The sequence below is a fragment of the Mastomys coucha genome, unplaced genomic scaffold, assembly GCF_008632895.1.
Source record: "Mastomys coucha isolate ucsf_1 unplaced genomic scaffold, UCSF_Mcou_1 pScaffold21, whole genome shotgun sequence".
In the NCBI taxonomy this organism is placed as follows: domain Eukaryota; kingdom Metazoa; phylum Chordata; class Mammalia; order Rodentia; family Muridae; genus Mastomys; species Mastomys coucha.
The window spans coordinates 60,830,187-60,840,349 of NW_022196904.1; positions in this window are offsets into that span (position 1 = coordinate 60,830,187).

Here is a 10,163-nt window from a genome sequence, read left to right on the forward strand (position 1 = left end):
ACACAGCAGGAACACTTCTCCATCCCACACTGGTCACCACCAGCACATTCCACTATGTTTCTTCCATTTTCTTTGACTCAGGAGACCTTAAGTCAGACTCTTGGTTTGACCTGGGGACATGATGTCAGTACTACGAGACCTTGGGGGACAAGTCAGGGGGAAATGAGAGAGGCTTGATGAACAATGACCAGTTAAATTCTAGTTAACCCCAATATTAAACCTTCACCTTTGCTAAGTGGATTAATTTGTCGGCAGGCCTTATAGTCATAAAGTCTACGAGGGCCAACTTGGTGCCATGTTATTACAAGACGGAAATCACGACTCTGGCGTGGACTTTCCTTTAGAGTGGATCTATAAGTAATTTCTGCAGAGGTAGAACAAAGTTGACCTTGAACTATAAAGTTGGGAGGGTCATTAATTAGAGATATTCTCTTTACAGCCCCCCAAATACGCCAAGTAAGCAAATTCTTTCTCAATTAAGAGCTTTCCAAACTCAGGCTTTAATGAAATGTTAATTAAATTCAATGGAAAAGTCATGTTCAAAAAAAAAAATACTTAAAGGTGTCTTTTCTGATTCCTTTGATTGGTCCAAGCATATCGACTCTCATGACTTTCAATATTTTGAGTGTGGTTCTTTTGTGCCCAGAATAACACAGCCTAGGCAACCATACTGCTTTCTATAGGGATCTCTACCACTCTGTGACATAAAGCGCCTGCCTTCTTATCAAATCATAAAAGGCTGTTTTCAATGGCTAAAAGTCAGGGGTGAAGATGCCTCTATGATATTATGATAAATTTTAGTGACAAAAATATTGCCTATAGGACTAACTCAGCTAGAGAATCTGAATTTGCCGCTATGGATGAAACGAAACCTTGGTGATGATCATGTTTATTTCTCTATGGGGAAAGTGGAAATCTTTCCAACTCAACCCAGTTGGAATGAACAGAGAGGCTGTTATCCCTAGAAATATGGTAATAAGCCTGCAAAATATTGTGTTTTAGAATTGGCTGAAGGGCAAGTAGCGATCTTCCACATTGTCTGTGTTTTGGGTGAGCCAGCACTCACATGCCTAAAGAGATACAAGGCTGCCAGTGTTCTGTAGAGGCTTGAAGCTACAAAAGAAATACTGTGGCATTCCCTGCTTCTATTAACTCTAACAAAGAGGAACTCTAGAGACTAGATATTCCAAGGGAATCTAGATGGTATTTAGAAATCCTTCTCTCTCTCTCTCTCTCTCTCTCTCTCTCTCTCTCCTTTTTTGTAACAATACTACTAAGAATATATGATATATATATACATATATATGTGTGTGTGTATATATATATATATATATATATATATATATATATATATATATATATATACATACTGGTACATTTTCCACTTTTACCAATAAAAAAACAATTCTCAGGAGACAATAAAAATAATCAGGCTATGGAAGTTAATTATACTATGTTTCCTTTCCCCCTCTTCTCTCTCCCTCCCTCCCCTTCCCATCCCCTCCCATGTGCATGTGCTATGTGAGTGTCGGGGGGTGGGGGAAGGGAGAGAGAGAAAGAGAGGGAGTTGGAGAGGGAGAATGTGCTCCCCAAGTCCACAACAATTAATGCTCTTCTGCATTATCAGAGCCAGATCTGGTCACCTGTTGACAATAGAAATAAAAACAAAACAAAGCCAAATGCTGGGATCAGGACAAAATAATAGAAAATAATGGATGTTGACAATAAATTATCAAAACAATAATCATGTTTAGCCAATCCCTTTGTGGGAAACTGTCATTATGATGCCAGTGCCAGCTGTCTGAAACTTTAATTTAAGTGCTTGCTTCAGGCGAGCCATTTGGAATGCTAGTTTAGAATGTTTTATAGCCCCAGCAATATGTTTTACTAACCTCAAATACTGTGGTGATGCTTTCAATGGTAACTATAATTTGTACACGGGGGCTCCTGTGTGAGTTTTGCTTCCTATGAAAGAGGTCCTGCATGGTAAAAGTCCAGGGATGTCTAGGTTACTTGGGTTAGACTATTCTACGTGGCCTTTGGCACTGAATATACCTGCCCTCAGATGAGACTTAAGGATGTTAACTTTAGGTACATCTCTTCAAGTTGCTTGCACAGAAACAGAAACTCTCCATTAGAAACTAAAGATGTCATGGTTTAGCATCAGGTGGCCTGTAAGCTTTACTAAATTTCTCTACAAGCAACCGCTCTCTTAACCCAAGACAATCTGGAATTAGATTCTGTCACATTATCAAGAATACATATCTATATATCCCTGAGAGTGGGTTAGCATTGAATTTGTATATTGAGATAATGATTAATGTTTTCTTTAACCACTTCCTCTGTTGATAATAGTAAAATACGCTGACAGAAGCAACTTGAGGGATGAATAGTTTACTCCTGAATGTAGTTCAAGGTAAAGCCCATCATGATGGACGTCCAGTTATAAGGAGCTTGAAAAATGAATGCTTGATGCTACTCTGCTCCTACTCTGCAGACTAGGATCCCAAGCAGGGAATGGTGAAGTCCACAGTAGTCAGGGCTTCCCACATCAACTAATGCTCTCAAGATAATCCCACATAGGCAGTCCCCGAGGCCCATCTCCTAGGTGATTCAGGATGCTATCCAGCTGACAATTAATGTTATCACAAGGCCCTAACATATAACTCTTGTCTAAAAATTTTTGAAATTGTCCTTTTCACATTTCTATGATGTGGGTTATGGACTTTGGACAGATGATGCCAATCTAAGATTAATTACAATTTTTGATTAATACTAGAATATTGTTAAGATAATATAAATGTGAACATATCTGTGAGATTCACATTACTTGTGTTGTCTATTTCAAACTTACAAATCACCTTACATCCATTATCTCATGTGAATAAGCATATCCCTGCCACGGTTAATATAGCTGAAGAGCCAGAAGCTGAGAGAGATTCTGTGATGAACTAGGTTGTACGTTTCTGAGATCAGCATACAAAGCTATACAGCCCAGTTTATAGCACTTTACATTTCCTTTGAAAATAGCAATTGAAACCTTTAAACTATTAAGTATTAATCAGTTCTATATCCAGGTGCTAAGAAAAAAAAATATTCCAACTAGAGATGCCTGATATCTAATAGTATGGCAGCTACTCCATGAATCAGCTTTGTATCTTTTCCAGGTTAGATAAGCCCAGTTCTAGAAATGTCAGCTGATGATTTGCAATAAGAAGCCTCCTGATAGAAACAGTGGGAAAACATGTATCACCTAAGATCAGTAGCTACCAAGTAGATGTTTCCCTGGCACCAGGGATTCGGTAGATTGACTCAGACTATATCAATTATCTTATGAATGTCTCTGATGGAAGAATATCACGTACAAGTTTTGTTTGTGTGTGTTTGGCAGACTGTGTGTGTTCTTTCCTAGCACAGTATGTGGTCCAGAAGAGAGATGCTCTAAATATGAGATTTATGAATCAAGATCAATACATTTTATTGGAACCGACCAGGATCCCCTCTTGAAGATATTTCAGAGGACATGTTTTACAAAACAATAGCTCCTTCCTCTCTTTTGAAAGTCTTGGCTTTGTAATTCTAGATGCATGCGTTTCAATTTATAGCAGACCCTGTTTAAAATTACTATGCCGAGAAACAAATGCTCTACTTAATTGGCATCTGCAATGCAACTTTTCAATTAATTAGTATTTTCTTACCAAGGTGAAGGTACCATTTATATACCACATATGATATTTACCACTTTAATGCTTCTGTAAAAATTTTGTTTTTGCAGGAAGTAGGCAGAAGGGATTCATAAAGAGCTCTATAAGCCTCTGTTAACTGCATAGCAGGAATAGTCAGAGAGGCGCTGCACAGTAGATATTCAAGTGCGGGATGCTTGGGTAGAATGGACCATTATTCTGAAAACCAGGTTAAGATTCCTAAAGTTCATTGCAATCCCAAGGATGATGGATGTCAACTACAATGACTTGATTCTGTCCACTACTTTTCACATAGTTAAATAGTTTGGTTGCTTGGCAGTTCAAAGTGGATATTAATATGGCATAGTATTTTGGAAATGGAATTGACATAACTTTATATTACTGCTTTTTCTGATGTTATAAGTAGATTTTCATTTAAAAGCACTATTGGTAACTTTAAAAATGTTAATTCTTTTTATTGTTAGGAGGTACAATCAGAAAAAAAAACTGTTTTGAACTGTTTTGATTCATTTTTCCATTAGAAGAAATAGAACTTTTTTTGCATTGCAATAATGTCCTTCTGATGTCTCATAGTAACTTGGCTGTTGCTTCAAAATATTGCAAGTAAGCAAGCACATCTTTTCTCTCATAGCCTTTATGCTGGCTCAGCATAAAAGTCTTTGGACTTTTGCAAAGTCCTAGGGAAAAAATATATTATATTGATATCCCTACCATCCTTAAAATGCCATCAAATCCTTACTTCTGTTTTGTACAGTGTTTTTGCAGGCTACCCTGCTTTCCCACTAACTCTGTACAGAACTCCTTCATTCATGGCTTTGCTTCTTCACCCACCCATTCAATCACTATCAGAGTGATCTCCACCAGATTATCAACAGCTTAGGTGTTACACAAGCAACAAGTAATAGGTCTTCACTACTATCCAATCTACAATCTAGTTCAAGAGATGGGACAAGAAAATGAATGTAGGGAAATGTTCCTAGAACCAGACTTCTTTCCAGAATGTTCTGGCTCTGCTGCTTATCTTTGGGCAAGTTGCTTATTCTGGTTGTGCCTCAGTTTGTATTACTGTAAAGTGGAGTAGGCAGATGATATTGTCTCCAGCATTAGGGTAAAGACTAGTGAGATGGTATACATCATGTGAAAACACTGTTGGTTAGTAAAAGCATTAATAATAGTTCATGACTATTTGGAGGCCAGGAATAAAGAAAAGCAATACAGGCAATTTACTATTCAATAAAAGAAGGAATAGAGGAAGGAGTTTATCTTCCACAGCTCAAAATTGAGTAATCCCTTCTACCAGTGGATATTCCCAGAAGGACTCACCATCAAAAGGCAACTGAATCTATGGATGGAGGTATTGATGAGTGCAAGATGGGGGAGGAATAGGAAGATGCACAACCTAGAATTTTCTGTCTGTCTTTCTGTCTATTTTTCCACCCCAAAACGCTGCCTCCTCCCCCTGTCTCTCCTTTCCCCATCCATGATTCCCTTCTCCTCTGAGAGGTTAGTGTCCCCATCTCTTATCTGCTCACTCTGGTGCATCAAGTCTCAATGGAGGCAACCTTAGCCCAGATACTTAACAATGGGAAAGAGGAACCTGAATAGGCCACCCCCTATAGTTAGGCAGGACCAACCTGCCCCTGTAATTTTCCAAGGACTGCCTACCACTCCTCAGAGCAGATCATTTCTGTGCAACTGTCCTCATCTTACATGTTCTAGCCTGGAAACTTGATGGCTTCTCATCACCTGATGCTTGCTGAAGCTGTCTGTACATGCTCTTTTGGGATGCAGAGCATGCAGACTTTACTGGGCAGCATTCAGTCATACCTGCTTATCTTTTGCTGATGTCTTGTATTATCACATTGCGGGAAAAGAATACTTCGGTAGGGATCTATTCCTCCTGTGTAATAGGCTACTTAAACTGAGAACAAGGGGCTGTGCAGATCCACCGCATGGCATGCTGCCTAGCATACAATACAAAGTAGACATTCAACAAGGATGGATCAAAAGGGAATCACAAGTTGTTATAAGGAAATCACAAAACCTAAGGTGCCAGGGCCTGATTTATGCTGTGAGATTTTGAGTGGCTCTGTGCTTTTTGTCGTACTGCAATCATATACTCTCGAGAGAGTGAGGAGGCTGGCTGAAGCTCATCATCAACTGTCCAGAGGAAAAATGGACAGAGCAGCTTTGGACCTTGAAGAAGAAAACTCATCTTCAGTGTGTAGGACTTCCTAGGCAGTTCATGATGGGATGGCATCAAAGTTCAGGGCCAAGGAATTTCCCCTGTTGGAAAACCCAGGCCAAATTCTATCAAAATGACATAGACTTGACTGGATCTTAAAAGCACAGAGCTTGTGATGAAAAGTCAAGTGGAGGAAAACTTCCCCTTCTAGCAAAGGAAACCAAGCACATGCTTGGTTTCAAACACACACACACACACACACACACACACACACACACACACACACACACACATACACACACACACACACAGAAAATGAGAAAACTAGAAAAGCATTGTCAATCAGAAATATACACATGCAACAGTGTCCCAGATGGATAAAAGATTATTTAAGTCTTAATCTTGGTTATCTTCCATCAGTGGGAGTCTCTGTTTCAGCGATCACCTTCACAACCATATTCGTCTGAGACATAACTTAATGCTTCTTGTCAGTCTTGTCTAGTGTTGGTTCGGATCACCAAGTACAGAAATTAGGGCTCTATCTCATTATCAAGAGATAACTCACAGAATCACAAACTTTCTCCTTTGTCCCTTTGCTTGTACCAGCATGCCATAGCAATGAAGAACTATATGCATTAAAAAGTCGTGGACTGGGAGATTGATCAGTGAGTAAAATGCTTGCATGCTGTATAAGCATGAGGACCTGAGTTCAGATTCCTGGTACCTTCATAAAATATGTACAGGGCAGCATGTGCTTATATTTCTAGGACTGGCTTCCATATATGCAGAGCACACACACACACACACACACACACACACACACACACACACACACAGAAAATGAGAAAACTAAAAAAGCATTGTCAATCAGAAATATACACATGCAACAGTGTCCCAGATGGATAAAAGATTATTTAAGTCTTAATCTTGGTTATTTTAGAACCAGTGGAATTCAAAAAGGCGTTCTATAGTTACTTCACGCTCATCAAAACCTCTCAAGAGTTGAAAATTGCATTTCTGTAACTGAGGTCAAAACTTCCTTGGAAAGTTGAGAAGATTGATGTATAAATTTTTTATTCATTTTTTGGTTTTGTTTTTTATTTTCTTCCCTGACCCCCCACAGATACCACAAACCAGGACAAGCCTCTATGCCATAGAAAGAAAAAAAAACAAAAACAAAAAACCTCTGGTAGAAAAATACTAACCCACATTAACAAGTTGAAAATGTGTACTCCTTCTGCACTGCAGAGTAAAAATCAGGATTAAAGAAATAATAAAGTAAAATAACAAGAGGTTATCAGGCATGCAATTTGTTTTTTCTTGCAACATGAATTAAATTGTTAGTACTTGGCTGGATTCCAAAGCTGTGGGTCATCTCTTCCATCAGTGGGAGTCTCTGTTTCAGTGATCACCTTCACAACCATATTCGTCTTAATGCTTCTTGTCAATCTTGTCTAGTGTTGGTTCGGATCACCAAGTACAGAAATTAGGGCTCTTTCTCTTTGTTCTCTTTGTAAAGAGAAAATGCTACCCCTTTTCAGGGACAGAAAGGCAAGACTAAAAGGGAAAGCCAGTGCTCTCACTTCATGTCACCTCCTGTCCTCTTTCACTTAGCTTCCAATCCAGGAGCTCGCGATTGTCTTAGCTCGCTAAGGTTTGGAATTGCTCTGCAGCTTAGTTGCTATAAAGTCTCCATTCGGGGATGATTTGCCTCATCCCAGAGGGCTAGACAGTGAACAATTTGCAATGTGCAAGGTAAACTGAGACACTGGGTGACTATAATGTGCCTTCAAGAAACGAAAGGCAGACTTTTGCAAGCAAAAGTTTCAGTGCAAACAAACATTCAATTGTGGTGGACCTGCCCATGATTTTAGTCTCAATTTCTGCACAGGTCTGTAGATTTAGTACACATAAAATCCACACATTCTGCATCTTCTATAGCCTTCCCAGAGGTGTAGGGAAGGGACTTAAGTGAAATTTCTGAATATATACACTGGATTTGTGGTTCTCATTGTTCGAGATTGATTTTTAGAGTCTGTCAGAAGAGAAATGCATTGGTCCCTCTTTTGGTGAACACTACATTTTGGTACATGGGATTGAATTCAAAGGTTGTTTTTAAGCCTTTTCCTAAAATGCTTTTTTTTTTTCTACTCGGACAGTTATGAAGCCAATAGTACATGTTAGAGACTGTGGGAGGGAAAAGGAAACCACATGTTCAGAGTATATTTGAAAAAAAAAAAGGCCAAACTTTAACCACTAATGTGCCCCATGGGTACTCCTTATCCAGAAAAGCCTCTTTCTTAAATAATTTTTCCACTTTTTTTGTGAGTGCTACACACATATAAGCAAAGGCCAGAGGGGAGTGTTGAGTGCCTTGTCTATCACTCTCCACATGGTTTGGTGAGACTGTCTCTCACTGAACCAACACAGGACATTTTGGCCGGCTGGCTGGCCACCAAGATCCTGGACTCTGCTTGTCTCTCATCCCCAATGTTAGAGATACAATCATATGCACCCCTGATCATGGCTTAGGTGAGTGCTGGGGACTTGAACTCAGGTCCTCTTCCTTTCACAGTAGGAAAGCAAGCCTATAGAGTCATCGCCCTAGCCCCGCTGTATCATTTTAAAACAATAATGTCAAGTTAATGTGACTGAATAATTCTTAACGACGATATTCCTGTGCTCAACTGTGCAGTGTTTGTTTTAGGTTCATCCAGTGTGTTGATAGTTGCATTTGTATCCTTTTCCAGCCAGAAGAAAGAAATGAATAAAACAGCTTGTAGCTTAGTATGTTTGTTCTTCATTAACCTACAGGAGACAACCTTCATGAAGATGTGCTATATACTATTAACTAGTTACTATTCATTTTATATATGTTTACCTATACGCTTATCATATGAATATTCACAGTGCCACAAGCATGCACAATAGTACAGAGCTGTATGCTTATATATGATAAGTATATCATTTAATTAAAGGTATGTAATAAAATATATTTAGATAAAAAGCATGATAGATAATTTAGATAATTTAGCATAATGAAGATCTCATAGTTTCTCATATTGAGTATGAGTATACACCCAAAAGAGTTTATAGAGGCTGGCTGCTGTGAATAGTGTCGGATTTTCCCATTTGGGTTCCCCTTCAGTGAGATCACATATACTCTGTTTAAAAAGGATTCTGCCACTTTTGTTCAATTGCATTTGTTAAGTGCCAAATCCCTGAGTCAGACCCTTTATTCCTACTCTAAAATCTGTGCCAAGTTCGGTCTCCAAGGCCAAGCCGAAGTAAACACCTCTTACTAACACTTCACTCTCTCGGTCAAACTTGAGGGCATCCTCAGAGCCTCCTCACAGCAGCCTCCAACAACAACCCTTTCTAGAGCCTCCGCTTTACTCATTCTATTTCCTCCGAGAATCTGTTTGCAAACATTCCGTGGAACTGGCAAGTTGTTTGCTCTGCCTTCCCATTGCAGTCTGCCTAATGCAATTATTTGTAAACTGCCGCCATAACTCTTTCTTGGGTAATGTCTGCAAACTGTTTACTAAACAGTAAACTTAATCATGCATTCATTGTTGCAAATGTCTCCAAATGGCTTCAGAGTGGAGCTGACTTGACATTTTTGCCTCTTTGCAAAGCCATGGAGGATTTTTTTTTTCTGAATACACACCAAGTTCCCTCATAGTTTGTTGTTCTCTTTGCTGTTTCTCCTCTAACCCAGGACAAACGGCGGTGGCGTCTTTTCCTGGCCAGTGAATCTGACCAGTGCTCGTGCATCCAAAGGAAACTGGGTAACATCTAAGGCATTAATCTCCACTGAAGAAAGAGAGAACACGGATCATGGCACCGACAAGAGTTCAAGCATTAAATATTGCATGATTGTTCCTTGAGGATGTGAGCCATGTCCACGCTTGCCACATCCAAGGATGGCCTTGTCCTGGAAATCTGACTGGGGTGATAAGTGAACGAAGGACGGATAGACACACAGACGGAGGTACAGCAAAGCTAGGTTTTCGCGGGCCAATGAACTCTCAGTTAGAGTCTCACCAATATGCAGCAACCTCAAACTTCAGCAAACAATTACATGTTACACAGGGAGGAGGTGTTAGCTTAGTCGGAGGACTCTGTAGGGGAGCAGTCTCAGGGAGCAAGCATCCAGGAGGAGGAAGCCACAGTCAATGATTTCTGTACAGTCTGTCAGCGTTCACACCTCCAGCAGAGGAAGCCTTTGCCAGTTCCCTAAGCCTGACCTGGGGAAGGCTTTTAGCTATTTC